Source organism: Rhipicephalus sanguineus, chromosome 2, assembly GCF_013339695.2.
Source record: "Rhipicephalus sanguineus isolate Rsan-2018 chromosome 2, BIME_Rsan_1.4, whole genome shotgun sequence".
NCBI lineage: Eukaryota > Metazoa > Arthropoda > Arachnida > Ixodida > Ixodidae > Rhipicephalus > Rhipicephalus sanguineus.
In genome coordinates, this window is record NC_051177.1 from 104,164,263 (window position 1) to 104,186,057 (window position 21,795).

Below are 21,795 nucleotides of genomic sequence, written 5' to 3' on the forward strand. Positions count from 1 at the left end.
CAGATATCAGAAAAGTATGTAAGCGTTATCCTAACAGAGACGTAGCATCTCAAAATTCGCGGAGCATAAGTACGACGCTTTCAGCATCGCTAATGATTCCACCGCTCGAGGCGTTAATTAAAAGCTGGGATGCTAGAAAAACGCACGACGTGAAGAAAAAAGAAAAAAAAAAGAGTGAGCGCGAGGTAGATGCGGCACCACATTCCGATCCCGGTAGCGCATAGTATACTGCGCAGACTGCATTTACACTCTCTATATGGACATACGTGCAATCGCTAATTGCTGTGACTGGTTCGCATGTGCCTCTGCACTCGTTCCGAGCCATCCGAAGCAGCGCATCCTCCTCACCGTCCTATCACTTCTCCCCCTCACTCCCCTTTCCCACCCTCTTGATATACATGGCTATGCTATACATTGTTTTGCGTGCGTGACGCCAAGCGGCCACATAAGAGGACAGCATATGACAGCATATTTCCTTCCTCCTTCCCTTTCCCTTGCTCCTTCGTCTCTCCTCACCCTGACATCGCTTCTCCTCAGCTTCACTTCGCTTTCTCGCTACCTTGCTATACTTGGCTATGATATAAATGGCTATGCTATACGTGGCCTAGCCACTTATAGCATAGCTGTGTTACGCCAAGCAACATGAGAAGACGACAGCATACGACAGCATACGACAGCCCAGGCCCCTAAAATGCTACGCACTTTAAAGAAAGTCTGTCGGGAGGCTAGTACTACATTTCTGTAACCTCCGAAGCGTGACTGTGCAAACGAGTTCCGGGTTGTGTTTCTGGGTGCAACTTCGTTGAAGTACTTTCCGTTTGTACGTATGTGTGCGCAGCTTGAGACACTGCGCATATTTGTGTAGTGGTTCAGGAGAAAAGGAAAAAGACACTGCATTTCTGCAGCCTAATTTCTGCAGCCCTTAAGCGAGCACGGCGCAGCGCCTTATAGAGGTGGGGGGTAAGGGAGGTATAAAAGAAAAGTAGAAAGAAATAGGACAGGAAGTGATAGGACGTCGACAGGCGCGTTAGTATAGTGGTCAGTATCCCCGCCTGTCATATTTCGGCAAAAATGTGTTGTCTGGTATTTCCCTCGTTATGTAATGATGTGGTGTGTATGTCGAAAGCCTTGTATCATGCTGCCGGCAATGATGCACATTTTAACGTTGATTGCACGCTTATGACTCGTCTTATAGTGTACGCAATGCTCAATTGTCACTATGACGTGAAACTATTCCTTTTTTTTTAACCCAAGCTTGTGGTTTGCCCTCCGCGATCGGAAAAAAATTCGGGCCGCGCGCTCTTCGCCTGTCCGTCATGCGACATCACGAGAGCAGCGAATTCCATCACTTTCATAACAAAACAATATTAGACAATTATTGCACCTGTTAACATGACTGCCTGCCCTACATGATGCCTGCATAGGGTTTTTTCCAAAGCAGGTTCAAGAACTGGCGTGGCTCTGTGGTAGAACACTTGAATGCCACGCAGATTGCCTGGGCTGGATCACGGATTGAACCCCAGATATTTATTTGCGACCATGGCAGTTTTTCACTCGCGGACAACGCCGCCGACACCGCCGCAGGGATGGAATTTCTGCGACACGGGCTCTTTAACGCTGTCGCGCTAATAATGTAAAGAACCTTTCTTTGTTCATCATAAGCAGAAAGAAGTCCCTATAAAATCTTTCACGTATACGCTTTATATGCCCCATCCGTATTATGAAAATAAGTTCGTCGCCAAAATGCAAACGTCGCCGTTGTACATACCGACTTTAAAGAAACACGTTGCAGCACAAACAAGAGGAATCAAATAATGTTACTCGCATGGTCTTTCATGATGTCGGCGTTTAGGAAATAATCGCGAACGCCATTGACGTCAGCTCTATGGTTGTCAGAGCACGATCACAGTGATGCTTTGTGAGCGATGTTCAAATGGCAACGTGGGTGAACCCGCAGCTAGTTCACGCTACGGGCGTTCTGCGATAATCCACAGAACGAAGCCTGAGCGTCCGTATGGAAACCGCCAATCAGGGTGCGCGTTTTAGAACGCGCGTCCTTCCTGCTACCATTCATACTACAGCTAACAAACATTCGAATTCTGTTTGCCACCCGAAACTACGTAACCGGATCCATTCAGAGACGAGCTGTTTGTTTTCGGCGCTCGTTCCAGAAGTGAAATTTCATTGCGAACTTCGGCCTGTAACCTCATGATTTCAATGCTGAACGATGATAAAGTCTAATTTCCCTTTCAGCGGATTTCCTGATGCGCATTAACTACGGCTACTAGCTGTTTGACATTTGCAACTCGGAAGCATTCGATATGGGGAAAAAAACGAGGCTCTTCAACGGCGTACAGACTCCTTTCGTCGCGTATCTTTCGTACGAAAAAACCTGGAGGACGCTTGAGCTTCACCTTCAAGAGTAGAACGCGATAGCGTAATCCAGCCCCGCAATCATCGCCTTCTCAATTTGTAGCCAATGGCTTCGATTCTCGGTGAATGACTCAACCGTGCCGTAAGGAAACGAACGACTGTGCTCGTAACATTGGCCGTTTCAAACTATCTTAGAATGCCTACTGCAAGTACTGTTGTTAAGTGCCCAGTACTACATAACTCTTCCTTTTGCGAATCAGCGAAGGGCCCGCTACGCGTCCGTAAGGCAACACGCGAACTTACGCAGCTGCTCACTTTGTTGATGCTTTTGCAGCTGATGATGATTAAATATGTCTGAGCGCTAAGTAATGGGCGGGCCTTTGAGACACCCACCCGTTGCGCAATTCACATGTTTTTACGCCAAGCGCTGTTCTACGCTTCTGCCATGCAATATTACATGCGTTAAGGATGCTCCTTCCACTACATTACATTCATATAGTGTTTTTTTTTCCGGAGCTGTTTGAAGCAATAACGTGGCTCTGTGGTAGAACGCCGGCTTGCCACGCAGACGGCCTGAGTTCGATTCTCACTAGAACCTAATATTGTTAGTGTTCATTTTATTTCAATCTTTCCTAATTTTCCGGTCACGCACAAGATGATCATTTTTCGCTCACAACCAACGACACCGACGCCGACACCGAAATTTCTGTGAAACGAGCTCGTTAACGCTGTCGCGTTAAAGTAATAAGACGTTATTCAATGGATAAATATTTACTTACGCGAGCGCCAAGAAAAAAGAACGATGACAGTTTTGGCGTTCGTCTTGACTGCCTGAACTATCGTCGGTTAAAGAAGGAGAACGCTTCCACTAGTTGGGCGTTTACATTTAAAGTGAAAACAACGCACTACACAAAATAGGCACAAGAAAACACACGGAATACTCATAATGTGTACTTGTATTTTGCGCACTTTTGCAGTTTGAATTGTCGGTTGCTTTTGTCTACTGCCTTCAGTTCTTTCCCAATTTGTGTGAAACTCGTGCAATACCGCGTCAGTTCCGTCCGTACAGCGTACAAAAACCTACCTAGTATGCTATCTCTTAATTATCAGTTAAAACATTCTTATCCTGGCATTTGATCCATCGCCGTACATAGTAAGTACCTTATTCCACAAGACATCTCGTATGAAGTTCCCGTGGTGGGCAGTGTAGGGTGCATAGAAAGAAAGAAAGAAAGAAAGAAAGAAAGAAAGAAAGAAAGAAAGAAAGAAAGAAAGAAAGAAAGAAAGAAAGAAAGAAAGAAAGAAAGAAAGAAAGAAAGAAAGAAAGAAAGAAAGAAAGAAAGAACTAGTTGCTACTAAGAAAGGGCATTCGCCGTATACACAGCAAAAACCCAAGAGAGCCTTCAAACGTTTTACTCTGGACACTATAAGCTGCTTACGGCACACTCCTGATTGGCTTTGCTCGTCGACCGTGAAATGCAAGTTCAAGTACAAGCTCTAAGCTCTCGCAAAGCACGCTTACCGCTTCATATGCCTCCCCCATTGTCAACCTAGGTCCCTGGATGCAGTAAAGTTGTTAGCGAATAACTGTGCGCATTTTGAAGGCCGAGATGTATCCCACTGGGTGCTCGCCTACAGCGCATGTGAAGCCTGAGCCTCTCGTAACCAAATTTAGCTCCAGGTAGCTGCAGGACCTCGTCGCGCAGAGAAGCTAACCTTCTGTTTTTTTTTCCATACAGTAATTTCAAGCTTAATGAATGCTCAATTTGTCGTGTGTCTAACGGCTTGCAGAGGAGCACTCTAATCCACCACTTCTGTTGATACTTTTCATATATCAAAAATGGACTATTTGAAGAGATTTTTTCTGTAGTTCCACACTAAAAACATATCTCACGTGGAAGATGTTCAAAAAAAAAAGAACCCTGGCTGGCCCCAAGGCTACAGCGGTTTCGTCCATCTTGAAATGCTTCCGCCTACTTTTTACCTGATCCGGGACGCTCGTGATTTCTGTCTCTCATCATTATTCCTTTGACACAAGGCCGCTTTGATTAAAATGGTTAGTATAAGTAATCAGACCCATGGAGCTTCGTTTCCATATTATACTATCTGTCCTTATATAAGCGACGGATTAGCACATAATTGTCAATCCAGCATAATGAACGAGACTATGCCTGTCTATTTCTGTCGAAACATTTCAAAACAACGCACACGTACACACAACGACCAAGATGAGGTAGTAAGCTTTGCTAACTTAGCCTCCATGACACACATATATAGAGGTTACCAATTAGATCTATCTATCTATCTATCTATCTATCTATCTATCTATCTATCTATCTATCTATCTATCTATCTATCTATCTATCTATCTATCTATCTATCTATCTATCTATCTATCTATCTATCTATCTATCTATCTATCTATCTATCTATCTATCTATCTATCTATCTATCTATCTATCTATCTATCTATCTAGCCGCCTACGTCTGGGTGCTCCCATGATCGCCTCCTTAACTTGGTGTAGACCAAAATTGGCATGGAAGGGTAAGAGGATTTGGCGAATATGGCTGTCGGGTCATGACATCAATAACGTGAAAGTCCTGTCGCGTACGTCGTCAAAGCCTTTCCTCCAGACACGTGTGGCACATACCCGTTTACCACGGGCCTCGGTGCACGGGTATGCGCCACAGGTGATTGACAGTTTATTATCTACGCAGGAACGGCGAGAACAGGCATTAAATGCGAGAGCTTTAAGAAAAATTGACATCGGCAGCATTGACCCGACGAATAGAAAGAATGACAATTAGGATCCCAGGAGTAATCGAACCTAAGCATTCTGCGTGGCAATCAGGTATTCTACCACAGAGCCACGCCAGGTCTAGAAACTGCTTTGGAAAACCACCCTATGCAGGCGTAATGTCGGTGAAACGTCAATTGTGGTTGTGGTGCTTGCTATCTAATTTGACAAGAAAGCAATAAACACTACATATGTACTCTTACGATACAGGCGTCATATCAGTTTAACATCTTTGGTTCCAGTGTTGGCTCCGCTTTTACAGTTTAATAAACATTAGAGAGGCAGTCTAACAAACATTACATTTGCATTCCTATGATTCATCAAGCTATATTAAAGCATTGTTCGACCCCAGATGAATACATTAACGAAAGTTACCTATGATATTCACACCATCGCACCGAAAAGTGCACTTAGTTCGCCAGAACGACGCAGTGTCCTCTTCATTTCTTACAAAGCTGGGTGATGGCCTCATGCTGGCCCGGGAATGATGCCAGATTGATTGAAATCCGCCTTGTAGACTAGGCTACGTAGGCCACATACGCCCCAGGTAGTCTACGAATACGACAAGCGCCATCCACTGATGTTGGTCTACGTAGCGCTATCCAGGCCTACCAGCCTCGACGGCCTATAGCTCACCAACACGAAGGGTGACTTCAGGTTCCAATATGTCGCCGGCTCTGTCGATGGACAATTTGTCGACGAAATGACCGAGGCATCCACGATTTCCAGCGCGCGTACAATACTTCATACTTCACTCCACATGGACCCCTCGTCACCGCCATCGCGACCGGACCCGATAACAAGTCATGACCAGGTGCTTGTGCTCACTGATCACGGTGATGATGACCTTGTTCAAGAACTGTCGAAAACCTCTTCCACACATGCACACGGGTTCGTGAAACGTGTCTGCGTTCGCCATCATAAGGGACAAGTATAAGCACTACATATCAGCTTAGTGCTTCTGATGTTGGTAATACCCACGTTGCCGTTGGCAGTGTTACCCAAATATAAACAACTGATTATATAACACATATGCGGCTTTTCAACATATATGTGTGCGTATCAAATTTATACAACTCTTTTGCATCATTTTGTAACGTTTCGCTCAGTGAAGAAAAATTTACGCACAGTCACTTTCCCGCCGCATCCTTCGCTTAACATCGACTCCCACGGTACGTGGGACCTGCCGAATTTTTTTCTAAGGAGTGTAGTATACACAGGAATCCAAATGCGGCTTATAACCATTCAACTATAAATATCCATTCGCTACGAAGCTATCACCAGTTCCGTGAAATTTAATGCACGAAACGTCTACTAGCAGGTCACCTGTTACTGCGCAAATCTAAGCGAGAGTTGGCTGAGACTACTGAGTAGCGTTTGCGCCAGGCGCTGGTTCTCCAATAGAATAAACGTGCATTGTGATTCTACGTAACGCCAGTTGCCTTTTGAAGTTTCGATTTAACTCAACAAAGAAGCGTGCGCCATCGCCTAAAAAGCCCCAGCGACGAGATAGGAGGGCCACGGATGCTAATGCTGAAGTGATGGCCGTCCGCAAAGAACGCTTCCACGACAACGGCTGCAATTAGATTTCCTTGGAAAAAGAAGACCAGAGAAGACCAGCGTGGGAAGTATTTGCACTTTGCCTTCACGAACGCGTGGAAGAAAACCGCGAGTCTCGCGAACCTGTGCTCGACAGCCGAGGTGTTGAGGTAATGGACCAAATTGTACAGCGCCCTTCGCCTATATTTAGCGCGACGCGGTGTGTTGGGGGTGCCCTGTATGCCCAGTGCTTGCCCGGTGCTTTTGATGTGGAAAGCTGCATTGCGGATGCCAGCATAATGGGATACATTTTCTAATTAACACGTCATCATCATCAGCATCATCATCATCATCTAATTACCTAGTGTCTGGTTACATACTGCACATATATTCTCACTTCTTTTGCACGATTACTTTCGGTTTTCTAAAAGGAAAAATATTTTTCGCCCTTTTCAAAGCACCTACGTGGCTGAATATAAGCTGTAATGCTCAGCATTTCTATGTTGAAAATTTAGTGGCTGTGCTGTGAGGGCACCTGCATTTCTTCTGCTCTGATTATTGTAGATAGGGAAGATAGCTGCAACCAATAAAATTTAGTTTGGACAGTAACGCGGCACAATGACAAGCTATAGCGAAAGGACAAGCCATCCTCTTCAGGACAAAGAGCGTTTTGCTAGGAAATAAGCTTGCGAAGCATTCGCACTATAATTGCTATAATTTCACAGATTCGTTGAAGAAGAGGGCAGGTCTGGTTTTGAATGCTCTTTTTGTGTTTAATATATACTATTTTTCTCCAAAGCATCCATGCATTGTATATTCTTTCTCAACTCTCTCACCTTCCATACGGCTACCATTTCAAGCCTAATAATAATAATAATAATAATAATAATAATAATAATAATATTAATAATAGTAATAATAATAATAATAATAAGAAGAAGAAGAAGAAGAAGAAGAAGAAACGTATAAACAGCGTCATATACTACTTTTTTAAGCATCAATGGACTTTGCGATAAGATAACCACTAGCCTAATGAGGATCGTACAATGCAGAGGACTAATGCCGCAGTTTTTCTTTCAGCTATGCAATTTCTAGAGCCGTGACCACAAACTGTTGTGATTGTTGATAAAACTTAAAAAGTTCGAAAAGCCAAATATCGTAACGAGTGCTTTTCCTGCTTCAAGGCTAGTCTGAGCTGCAGCCGAACATCACTGTCACAAGCACCGGTATCCTTTTACGGCGTGTGAGCGTCATTTATGCATAAATGTATGTCTCGATTATAATAATCCACGTTATGAAAGTTATCACGTCGGTTGTGCTCAACTCGCGCTTAATTCCAGAGGTTGCCGCTTACGCTTTTCTTCGTTTGTCCACATTCCTCATCTAAAACTATATCCTATATTGCTTCTATGCTTTGTACTGTGACACGACATCGCTTGTTTTTTCACATAGGTCGTCCTTGCCCTTTTCATATTACCAAGCAGCTTTACATTCTCTTGTTTTCCACACTGTTCTTTACTTTTTAAAGTTGCCTATAACGTTACCGTATCCACTGATGTATGCATATATCACTTCTGTCCATTCACATTTTCCGCCTCACCCCAGCGGGAGAGGGGGGTGAGGGGGCATCAATACAATCGACTGAAAAGAAGAAGCAGAAGAAGAAGACTGTTATCGCCTTCAAGTCGTTTTAGGCAAATGCATAACTGTGGGACTTTTAAACTTCTTGATAACAAAATAACCTTTTGTGCCGCGGCCATCCAACCTACAAAAGGCATTTTTATTTGGGAAACTCCAACGTACAGCGTTATCTCACCTTTTATTACAGGCTTCTTAAGTAACTTATTGCTAAGCATTCTGCGGCAGTAGATGCCTCTTGCTTACGAAGCAATAGTGTGCTCGAAATCAGGCTCCCTCACATGTACGCACTCTCGTGCTTGACACCGTTGACCTCGTCAAGACAGCCTAGCCGTGCACGAATCGCAGTGGGCGTTGATTAAACGTCGTGCAGGGTCATCGCAATCTCTTCCAGCGTCCATGCTTACGTGGCCATTCTTAGAAACGTGGGAGGGCCTGTCTGCCTAGCTCTCCCCGAAATTGGCTTCTTGCTGGAGGAGAAAACATTGGACGTATCTGTGCTGACAGTAACAACTCGACAAAAAATGTATACATTGACGACAAAAGCTAATAGAAACTTGTTGGCACTGAGAACGGTCACGGTAGAGATTGCAACGACGCAAGCCTCCGAAATATAAATCACTAAAGAAATAAATTAACCACGCAATAAATCAGTCTCCTCAAAAAGCGTATTGAATTATTGATGCTAACTATCCCAATGGGAGACACGTGGTATTTGTTGGCATTGTGCATATCAGTTCATTCTGCAAGATACTCATTTGGAATAGCTTGTGAGCTGTACCGTCATGCAAACGTCCTTCCAGTAGTCACTGATCTATCTATCTATCTATCTATCTATCTATCTATCTATCTATCTATCTATCTATCTATCTATCTATCTATCTATCTATCTATCTATCTATCTATCTATCTATCTATCTATCTATCTATCTATCTATCTTGCTCTTTCGCACTCTCACAAGTGCATTCAATACTAAATGTCCGAGATCGCACTCAGAAAACAACTCGAGTTTGACGATTCCGTCCCAGTGGGGTTAAGGTTAGGTCTCTGGAGACCGCCCGAAGTTCAGGCGAAATCTCCTGAATCTTACGTTTTCGTCATATCTGAAAGAGTTCTAACCTTGTCTATCCCTCAGTCTCCCTTTTTCAATATTGATACTGGACTTTCGACGAAGGGTGAAAGAGAAGAAGGAAGAAGTGGAGTTGGATTCTGGGCTAAGCCTTCCGCGACCATCCATCATCCCGCCTTGTAAAATAAACATCTCTCACCGCAACAGAATTGGTGGAGGTGCTGGGTAACGCATTGGAGCCCCGGGAAAGTACGGCGGAAGACAAACCACTGGAGCTTCGCCGAAGCCGCAGACTTGCAGGACTTCCGCTACTGCCAACCATGATGAACACTGACGGTGACATCCCGCCGCCTCAGCCTAGCACCCCTGGACAGCACTACAGAGAGCCACGCCCGTTCTCTGGGAAACCTGGAGAGGACGTCGAAGAATGGCTCAAGCACTACCGGCGGGTGAGTCTATATAACCACTGGGACACTGCCAGCCAGCGGAACAATGTACCACTTTTCCTTGAGGGAACCGCGTTGATGTGGTACGAGAATCATGAGGAGAATTTGACAACGTGGGCAAATTTCGTCGACGAGATCAAGAAGTGCTTCGGCGACCCGACCATGAAAAAGAAGCGGGCCGAGCAGACGCTGAGCCAACGTGCTCAAGTCCTAGGCGAGACGTGTACCATGTACATAGAGGAAGTCATCAAGTTATGCAAAAGTGTGGACCCAGTCATGACTGATGAGGATAAGGTCGGGCATCTCCTCAAGGGAATTGCTGAGGGTATCTATCACTACCTCATCGGCAAGGATGACTTGCAGTCGGCAAATGACATCATCCGACACTGCCGGAAGTTCGAGGCCCTTAAAGCTCGGCGCATTTCGGCAAAGTTCGGTCGACTCCCCAACGTCACCACTGTCGCGAGCATCGACGTGGGCCCTCCGTCCACTGATCTGGCGTCAACTATACGACAAATAGTACGCGAAGAACTTGATCGATGGGACGCTGCTGCTACTTCGATAGCACATGTCCGCGGTGCTTTCACGCCGTGCGGCCCCCTGCCTGTATCCATCAATGCTGCGGGCTTCGACGACTCAAGGACGACGGTACAGTCGCGTCGTCATACTCATATTTATGAGCCGCCAAACGACGGCATCAGGAGGTCACCCACCGACATCACAGCGTGGCAAGATCATCCCGCTGACTGCCGTCAGCAGTGTGTGGTGCGTGAAGCGCCTGTGTGTTTCCACTGTGGCATTCGAGGACATATAGCCCGCTTCTGCCCGGAGCGACGTCGGGCGCCTCTACCGCAGTATGAACGACCCCCTGCATCCTCACGTCGCACAAGTACACGTGGTGACTATCGCTGGTCACCGAACAGCTACTACCGAAACGACATCCAACAGAGCTACCGCAGCGATTCGCCTGCTTCTGTGCGGAGTGTGACGCCACCAACCTCCCGCCAGCGTCGATCACCATCACCAGGTCGTCGGCGTCTCACCTCTCCTCCGCCGGGAAACTAGACGCCGCGGCCTATGGAGGTGAGGTCGCCGGACATGTTTCACTGCACGCAGATATGCCTCCGCCAGTTTCCATGTTACAGAATAAGGTCCGTGTTCTTACAGATGGTGTTCCCACTTCAGCTTTAGTCGACACGGGAGCAACAGTTTCCGTTATGAGCAGCGATTTTAAGACTCGACTCGGTCAGAAAGTGATGTTCTCTTGGGGAACCAACACAACGTTTCGTGCAGTGAGTGGGGAACCATTGCGCCCAGTGGGAGTGTGAACTGCAACTGTTAGTTTTGGCGCAACATTGTTCCAGGCAGAGTTCGCAGTTCTTGGGATTTCTACTCATGACGTTATCGTGGGGATCGACTTTCTGAAAGAATGCGGAGCCACCGTAGACTGCGCTGCCGGCGAAGTTTTACTGTCTGCTTTTTGTGAGGAGGCCACGCGCGGCCAACAGACAATTGCAGTCGTTGATGACATAATTCTGCCGGCGCAGTCCATAGTTGGAGTGCCTGTTGACGTTTGTGGTGTCGCAGCGGATAAAATTGATGTTATTGTTGACCCGATACAGATGAGCTGTGCCAAGAAGGATGTGTTGGTACCGCGTTGTGTGATTTCTGCGAGCAGTGGAAAATCCGCACTATGGGTGATCCAACTCCACAATATAGTGGCTGTACGATTGGCTCGAGACGTCAGTGTGGTGTACTCGCAGGCTCGCACGTAGTATTCTAGAACGCTGCCGCAGCAATCACAATGGCTCCAGTTAAATTTAAAAAAATGATGGCTCATCCCTCCGTCATAGGAATCTGTATAGCACGAAAGTGAAACGTATCGTCACAGAAGTATAGTTTATTGCTTATAGAGCATTGGTGTATGAGAGCCAATTTTTTTTAAACCTCCTTGATGAGAGCTTATACAATGTCTACTGTTGTTTGGCAGATATAGCAGCGCTTGATGTGGACGCATCTGACTCACGTTGACGCCTAGTGGCACATCTCCGTACCGACGAATAACGCCCGTGATCATGATTCAACCCTTTCAGTAGCTGAAGTTCTTAACATATACGTGAACACCGCATATGGTGGATCCCGCTCAAAGATGGCATCAACAAGGACAAGATAAACACTGATACTCGATATGCACTCCTTCAAAGCGTCGTAAAATGCGAAGAGAAACGCTAGGCGCGTCGTGTCTTCCCTCTAGCCTGGCCGTTACTTCTCACAGGGCGAGCGGGGAACGCGGTGCGACAGCCAGGCGAGCGTCGGAGAGCTATTGTTCGGTATGAATGGATGCTATGAGCGAGGCTTGGGTTAAAGGTGCCACCTCATGGTGTGTTAAAGCGTTGACTAAATTAAACTTGTATCGGAAACGCGCCGAATGGGATAGTCGTAGCAACGGCGCATTTTTTTATTTTTTTCGAGCCTGGTGCCAGAGATGTCACCGCCCCATTATAAAGGGGACGCTCATAGCATCCATCCATCAATACAAGATCAGTGTGAGAGGAAAGTGTCAAATATAAAAGGCGTGTTCATGTAGCCACCGCAACGTGTTTGGCGATAGCTCTGTGGGCTGAACGCCCGCCAGCCATTCCCGCGGTCCGAGAGGTCATGGCTTCGATTCCCGTCAACGGAACTTTTTCTTATAGTTTTTTTCTTTGCCATCTGATGGTGTTTATTTTGCGGACGTACTTCCGTGACGGAAATACGTCATGAAAGTCTTGGTGAGCCCCGGCATAAAACACTTTCGTGTTAAAATGCTGTAAATGAATACAATTTGCAGCCAGTAAAGTCGGACCATTAACCTGTTAACTCTGACGCCGGCTCCACTTCTGTTGTTTAGTAATTAAAAGTCACACCGTCTTTTATTTATTTGCCTAATATGACTGGTAGGTGAAACCCATCTTTTTAAATGCGAAGCATTTCTTAGCGAACCTCAGGCACTTTGGCCGTTTCTATCTATCTATCTATCTATCTATCTATCTATCTATCTATCTATCTATCTATCTATCTATCTATCTATCTATCTATCTATCTATCTATCTAGCCGCCTACGTCTGGGCGCTCTCCAGGTCGTCTCCATAACTTGTAATATACCAAAACTGGCATAGCAGGGGATCAGTGGATAACGAACACGATCCACTGGTCATGACCTGAATAACGCAAAATACCTGTCGCGTACGTCATGAAACCCTTTCCCTCAGTCATGTGTGGCACATACCCGCATACCAGAGTTCATGTATTGCGGGTATGTGCCGCAGGTGATACAGTAGTAGTAGTAAAAACATTTATTGCCTATATAACGTTTCTGGGCAAGTGGGTGGGGTCCTCAGTCCAGGGCTCCACTGGCCTTTGCGGCTCGCTGGGCTTGGTCGAGCAGAGCCAGCTGGCTCTCCCGATCCTCGCTAGCAAGCCAGCTCTCCCACTGTCTTGATCGAGATTGCGTCCCCAAAAGGGGGATTTGACGTTTGGGGGCCGCGATTGGCATTCCCACGTAATGTGGGCAAGAGTTGGCCGTTCTCCACACCACGGACAGCTGCGCGCGTACATTGTAGGGTGTATGTGGTGTTGTCTTTGTAAGTGAGGGTAAGTGTTGGTTTGCACTCGACGCCAATCTCGAGCCTGTTCTCCGGTAAGATCCGCATGGGGATAACTGTATTTTTGCCGTTCTCCTCTGAGTCCCAACCAACACAGTAACCGCGAACACACACACATTGACACTCAGGTAAACTGATAATAATAATAATTGTCGGAGTTTTATGTCCCAAAACCACGATATGGTTATGAGAAACGCCGTAGCGAACGGCTCCGGAAATTTCGACCATCTAGTATTCTCTAACGTGTACCGAGATCGCACAGTACACGGGCATCTAGCATTTTGCCTCCATTGAAACTCGACCACCGCGGCCGTGATCGAACCCGCGACCTTCGGGTCAGCAGCCGAGCACCGTAACCGATACACCACCTCGGCGGACGCAAGGAAAGTGCGCCTGCGCGTGCCACTCGGCTGTGCATATATCTAGGGAAACTTTTCCTGAATGAAGCTTAGTTGCGAGTAACGGCTGTCCTGCACATCTGTGTTCCTTATCTGTCTTGTTCGGATTCGCGCTATCCAGTATTGAAGAATATAAGCGCTACATATCAGCTTACCGCGTCTGGTGTTGGTCATTCCGTAAGGTTTCGGTCAATGTGAAAAATTACGCCACAGTGACCATTCCGCGCATGCTTCGCATAACGTCGATTCCCACGGTACGTGGTATCTGCCGAATATTTTTTTATCTGAGTCCATTGTATTGATTCTCACCCTCTCCCCTCCACTCCCCCCCTCTACTTGCTGCACCCTGCACCTAACGTGGTTTTGCACTATCTCTGGGATCTGAGGCATCCCAAGCTTTCTGCATCTCACATGGTTTCGCACAGCCTCCGTGATCGGCTCGACTTTGGCCAAGCGACTATGTCGTGCGATGCCGTCAGCATGTGATGTCATCATGGCGTCAAGATCGCGTCATGACGACATCACAAATGATTGTGATCTGTGACGTCACGATGACATCGTGTTACGTTGTGGTCATGTTACTTTTGGTACGCTGACTGCATTCACACATTTGCCTAAGTATCACGTGGCTTTTGACCAAACTTTATCGTTTTTTTTGCACGCCGACACTGCCGACAAAGTCCCGCGATGTTTCACGCTTCGCCAAATCTCAAAAACTTCTTCACTCATGAGACATATAAGGCTTTCGCCTTTATATTCACTATATTAATCAATATTCATCAAAAGAGCAATCTCAGTTCCGCGGCTGTCATGTTGACGTAGCATTGGTGATAATTGTGTTCCTCGAATTGTATCGGCACGCGGTATCCAAATATAGTACTGCTTTGGCTTGCAAGCAAATGCGCTTTTCCCAGAACGTCCTTTCTCGGGAACGAAGCCGAAAGGCGAATGTAAACGCCATCTAACGGTGGTTGCGCTCAAAACAGGGTATACGCCAATATCCCACTTCCAAGAACGACAGAAGGTTCAGCTAGTTGGTCCGGATTCATGATAAAAAAAGTTGGCGTGCAGACGCGCACACAAGAGAAGGGATCAGAACAAGAAAAACGCCAAGTGACACCTACGCACTGCGGCGGAAAGTAGACACAAAAGCTTATATGCGCATGCGCCTCATTCTCCTTCCAAAGATCGACCTTGTTTGTCCACAGCGGCACACAGCCTTAACACGAGCGACTGCATACAGCCCGGGGTTCGGACATCGGCAAATAAAGCTTGTGACACCCACAAATATGAGCAGTACCGACGAAGTTTACTAATGTCTAGAGCCGACCTTACTCATGCCACTACCTTGAGGCTTCCATAAGAAGGTGGCCACACAACGATGCTATGACTGTATTACACCACAAAGTTGCGAAATCGCTGAAGTTGTCAGCGCCTTCTGCTTTATAGTGTTGATTGTGGTAGTTACTATATTTCTACCGTAATGTGTGGCATATGTCCTCTTTGTTTACATCAGTGCTTGAGTATTACGCGGTATATTTAGTACTTACGTGCATTGGCAGTCTGTTATCCCAGAACAATGACTTCTGGCACCGTGCTGCTCAACCTTGCCACTTCAGCGATAACTACGCGCGCGTTACACGCACAATGTGCTTAGTTCCTCCAGGTAAACTGAATAGTACAATTCGATGAAGATGGAGCTAAGCTATTACTAATCTCAATAATATATCACACTACTGAGCGAAATTGCAACGAATGCGTTTTACAGCAACGCTGTTTAGGCCGAGGTTGGCGCGTGCGTCGTCGATAGAAAGTTATCATCATCATGAACCACCACACGCCATCTTCGTCCTCTTCTTCATCGCGTTCCTCTTCTTCCTCTTTTGCTTCGCTAGCAGAAGACGTGCGCCGATTTGTACGGCGAGGGATGCAATAACGTGATGGGCGAGAGCACGAGTACAGAGAGAGAGAAACAAAGAGAGAAAGAGCGAGAAAGAAATAGAAACAGAGGATGTCTTGCGGAAAAAAAAAACATTCTGTTGAGGCGAGATTCGGACTCGCGTACCCACGATCCGAATGCGAACGTCCAAACCACTCGGCTATCCAGGCACGCTGGCGGAGCAGAGCATAGCCTTGTACACTATAGTACAGCAAGGTGGTGGGAAAGGAAAGAGGGGGTGAGGAGGATGGGAGAATGAGGACAGAGAGAGAAGAGAGAGATGGATGGAAAGAAATATAAACAGAGAAAAAGACAGAAAAACAGAGAAATAATTAGACACAGAGAGAGAGAAATAGTTAAAAAGCAAGAGATAAACAAAAAAAGATAGAAGGCGAGAGACCGACGGCGTAGACAGATAGATAGAGAAACAAAGACATAGAAAGAAAGAGATAAAGCAAAAAGAGAAGAAAGGCACGAAAGAGAGAAAAAGACAGAAAGACAGAGAAAGAAATAGAGCGAAGAGGTGTAAGGCAACACACGAAATTAGAAGATAGAAAAAAAAGGCACCGATAGCATAGCCATGTAAAGTACAGCATAGCTAGTAGAGTTTGCCGCGTGGCGTGGAAGAAACTATCATCTATATGAACCGACACACGCTCTCTTCGTTGTTTTCTTCATATTCGTCGTCTTCTTCCTCTTCTGCTTCTAGTCCACTAGCTCTGCTGTGGCCCTGCCTTGCGCAATTTTGCGCAAGCTGCGCTAATTTTTTTATTGGAACAGCTTGGAACTCCGCCCACGACGCACGTATTTTTAACCTTGCAGACTTTAAAACGTAACTTACGGTCCACATACTCATACCGTTGCTACAGATGGCGCAGCTGGCAAAAAAAATTAAGGAATGCTCTTACACTAGCATTGTTTGTAACAGCAAGTTCCAGCCAATCCTAACGCTCGGCATATTATTAGCGAACGCAGCCAGCCAATGGCGCTTTGGAACGAATAGCTTGATGATTGTGATCCCCGTTTTCTGCATAATTACGCCATAAAAGTACAGACACTACCGAAATGTCCTCATTGCAACAAAGATGTGCCGTCAGCTATAGGAGCCTCATTTACTTAATAACGAGCATATCTTTCTGGAACCATTCGACTGTTGAACCGTCGACGGGTGCAGAATGGTAGCTGTAACAAAAAAAAAAAATAACTAAGTTGGCAATAACTAAATATTGTTAAACATAGCGGAGAATCACAAAGGGCGATCGAAATGGAAAGTACCCCCGTATTCAGAAACTCTCCTTCACTTGAACTTGACTTGCCACCGCCTTCAACGCGTTTCGAACGCGTCGCCTTTAGGCTGTGCCAAGGCAGTAAGAACGCGTTTCGAACGCGCTGCCCAAGGCGGTGGCAAGTCAAGTTCAAGTCGAGAAGCGTTTGTGAATACGGGGGTAAGCGTCGCTTAACAGGCAGCGCTTTCATGAAGCAATCCGCCTACCGACGTCAAGAAACATACTTCCCGTGCTAGCCATGCATATTACAGGCCACCTCCACTGATAAGTGTGCGAATACATGCATCAGTACCTAGTTCTCCAAATACGCATTTGCTGGTGATTTATTCTATCCCTCGTTCATTCGTAGTTTTGTCGTCGTCTTCAACAAGACTCGGGTTCAGAGAGTCTCATCTATTCAATAGCTTTTCACGTACGTTGCTACAATTACTCGTTGATTGTTTAGGTTGCTGGATGCAAACGCCTGGCTCATAAAGACGGGAATTTGAGCATTTGAAGAGGAGCGTATTACTTGTGGTCTCAAAGCTCAAAACACAGAATTATTGAACGCACTCAGCATGTATACCATGGCAACGCAGAATGGCTTCGACTCATGTAAAACCGGCAGTTCCAATTTGGAGTGAACCCAGTCGTTTGTCCCACAATTTCTTCTTTTTTCCTTACCATTGGGGTACTTGGAACCGAATCAGGGACCTATTTTCATCTAGTTGGCGCCGAAATCCGGCTCCCCAGCTCGAAGTGTCATATGGCGAAATGAAGTAAGGGTCTGATCGCTCAAGCAAAGGCAAAGTTTAGAACTCTCTTCAAGAACTTTAAGCGTCGCCGTCGTTGACAAGGAACTCTGGTCGTTCTCTATGGTGAGAGTTTTTTTTTTCTTTTATTCATATATTTTTCTTTTGCCAGCCGTCTTGGTAAGTCCTTCGTTAAAGACCGTTTCTTCGTGACTGCGCAGCACACGCGAACTTTCGTCGTCTCCCTCACCCACGTTTCCTTATTCTCTCCTGTTTCTTCATGCGCATTCTTTTCCTTACATTTTGTCGGCGCCGTTTTGAAGGCACAGCGCGAAAATCAGAAAGCATCTGCACTCGTACAGGCTGCAGTAAATCTGTGAAAGCGCTGAACGAAAATTACGAGCAAAAGTGCGCTAAGCATTCACGGAGCTTCACGGCGACCCTATTAGGGATTTTTTAATACCTTCCGAAGTACGTTTCGTCTAAGAGTAGAGCTTCGATATGAATTAGAATAAGCGAAAGATAAAATTATTAGAACTGGTTCGATGCTCGAAAGGTACGGTCCTTTCAAGATAAAGTGTCCAACGAGAAAACGGTGCAGTAGGATTTCACGAAAGATTAGAAGACAACACTTAAAGCAAAATAGGATTTAAAAGTGAATTAAAAGCTATAATAAACAGTAAGAAATCCAGTCATGCAGAACTTTCACTCGCCCTTTAAATGACGTAAATGATTACACGTGCCCTGACTTCACTACGTGACACGCCTAAACACTGAGCCATCAAAAAAAATGTTGCAGTGGCTTATCTCGGCTATGCCAGGATAACGTAGCGTTAGCAAAGGTTTATCCAATTATTCTTAGCTTTCCTGGTTGTCTAGGATTAGCTTGATTATCACGCTTACTGCTGCTCCAATGACACACACACGGTATAGGTATTATGTGGCACATGTATATTTATTTTCCAGGCAACTACTTCGGGATCCGATCAGGTAAGCTTCTCTGCTCCTCTGCGCCGTTGAGCAACATTTGGCTCTCCTTCTCCATGGCTATACCACACTGGCAAACGCCAGTCCGAGGCGCTACTAAGCGGCTCCAGCACAGTGTCAGACGGCGACTGCACAGCGAAGGCGAATAGCAGCGTCGCGCCGGCGCCAATACGTCTGCCAAGGCTACGACGTCACTCCTCTGGAAAGCGCAGACTGGCGGCGGCGGAGTGCGTGGGAGTTGCCGGCTCCGGTGCGTGACATCACTGATCCTCGCGCATTCGCAGCACCGCTCTTGAGGATCCACGCGAAAGTGGCTCGTCTAGGCCAGTGTAGCTAACGCTACAAAAAAAAAAAAATTGTGGAGATAGGACAGAGATACTGGTCAAAAAATGAACTTCTTTCCCATCTTTGGCACCGCTATTCCGTATTCCTGGTTTGGCTGCAATTCCAATTTTCATGAATATTCCGCCCTTTTCCGATCGTGTCTTAATTTTTACCAAGATGCAATACGGCAGTGATTATTGGAGTCCTCTGACATTGGCCTGCTTGCTGTTATACGGCCAAAGAAAAAGGTCTACAATCGCTGATATATCTGACAGTGACTTTTTACGAAATTAATAATGTTCTAATAACTGTTGTTGACGGGCTTTGGGTTGCACTACAATGGAGGGCCCGGCATTACCTTATATAGTCTGAGCGTCTCGGGCACGCGCACAAAGCTGAGCACGCGGCAATCTGCCCGTTTCTTTCCCTTTACACCACTCACAAGATTTGGAAGTACCTACACACAACAGCAAAAGTTTACGGGACGTTGGCTCCACTACAAATGCGAATTCCTGCTGTGCCATTGCGTAACGCTTATAATATATATATATATATATATATATATATATATATATATATATATATATATATATATATATATATATATATATATATATATAAGTGTAGATTAAGGGTTCAATGGGCCAGTTCTTTTCGAGTATGCCGCGATTCAACCAGTTGGAAAACGAAATACAGTCCTTGAGAGTCTAAACGGGAGCAAATAAAGATATGAGCTGTATATACGAGTCGCGAAAACCAGACACCGAAATGAAAATTATTGACGATGCCATACTACGTGCTCGCAACGTGAACCGGAATGGCATAATTAAGGAGGCAAAAACAGTATCCAAAACAACTTCCCAAACAAATCTTGTACTAACTTACTCCTCATCAGTGCCACGAGTTTACAACATACTTTCCCGCCATTTCAACATAATCAGGAAAAGCAAACGACTGACTTCCATCTTCGCGGAGCCACCTCGCGTGGTCTACCGCAGGGATAAAAACCTGAAGGACATTCTTGTCAGAGCAAAAACAAACCCCGCCAAATTTGAACCAGGGTGACCCCCCTGCGGTAAAGCTCGTTGCAGGGTATGCCCACACATGGTCACAACGCCTGAATCAAAGGCAAGCTTCTCAGATTTCAAATTCAACATCACCCAAAACCTAAATTGTGACTCCAGCAATGTGATATACATGTTACATTGCAACGTCTGCGGGCAAGAATACATCGGCCAAACGGATGCGCCATTTCGGCCGCGGTTCAATATACACCGTGACCACGCCACTTCACTGCCGAAGCTACCCTTATCCCGACTTCTACGCTTGCCAAACCACAGCTTTGAAAATATCAGCGTAACTCTTTTACAGTCCGGTTTCCAAAACACGCGCGCGCGCGAACAACGTGAGGCATATTTTATTTTTAAATTTATAACATTGACAGCCGGCATCAATGAGGACCCTGGAAGACTCTCCTGCCTATATATATATATTTCTATATATATGTATGTAGCGCAGTTGTCTTTATAGGTTGGAATACCATCTACAGGCAGGCACATTTATTTCAAGGTTATATTCCCAGAAAACGCCGGAATATAGTTTTCTCACAAATTTCGCGTCCCGCAAGCTTTTGTTCTTCGGTGTACATTATGAAGGCGCGTTTACAATACAGCATCCCAGCGCGGTTGCTTTCTTTTTCAGACAATACTACTGTATGTCGCTTGACAATGGAATATTTAGCTGCATATGGAAATAATTCCCAAACCCACGCATTGCATCTCAAAGTTTCGGCCGTCACGGGCTTAGCGGAGCGAGTACAGCCATGTCGTCAGCATTACAGCGTGAGCGTGGCAAGGTTTCTTGTATTACTTTATATACATAGGGAGAAATGACGGAATAATGCAGCTTGCTTCAGAGAGTTCTACTTTCGGTGCTAAATTTGACACGTCGCTAGTGGGAATGTAGCCCGCCGTCAGTCAGGAACGCAATAACGTTGAACTGATATCCGTTTCATAACGAATGTGCGCTTCAGCGGAAAGCTTGCGTCACGTTCCCACTTCATGATTCCGGTTCAAACGAATGAAATACAACGTAGTGAAGCTCGAAGACCCTTTGAAAAGCATTTGAAGTTTTAAATATGCAACAAGTAAAACGTCTACCTCCCAAAACAAATGTAAACTAATACTGCTATCTCGTCCAGTTGTCAAAAATATAAAGGTTGTACGAAAAAAAAAAAGATTGATAAAGTGGTGGCATCAACGACCTCATATTTGTTACCAACCTCATAATGACGCTCTGAACGGTTTTTTGTATTTTGTATTCTCTGATCAGAAGTTGATTAGAAAGGGAGATTTCTTGTATTCTTGCCTTTCTAAACACAGTCACGGATTGTTGCGCTAAAAGAACGGAAGGACGTATTACAAGATGAAATTTCGAAAGGACAAGATATCAAACGCCGACTCCACATATCCGCCCTGTTGAAACTTCGTAGTTTTTTTTTTCTTCAACAGCAATCTGGAAGACAAAAAGTAATGAACGCCAGAAAAATGAAAAGTAAGTACACGAGTACACGACAGAAACTGTACTGGAAAAACAAGTAGAAACAGAAAGGTCCATTGAGGC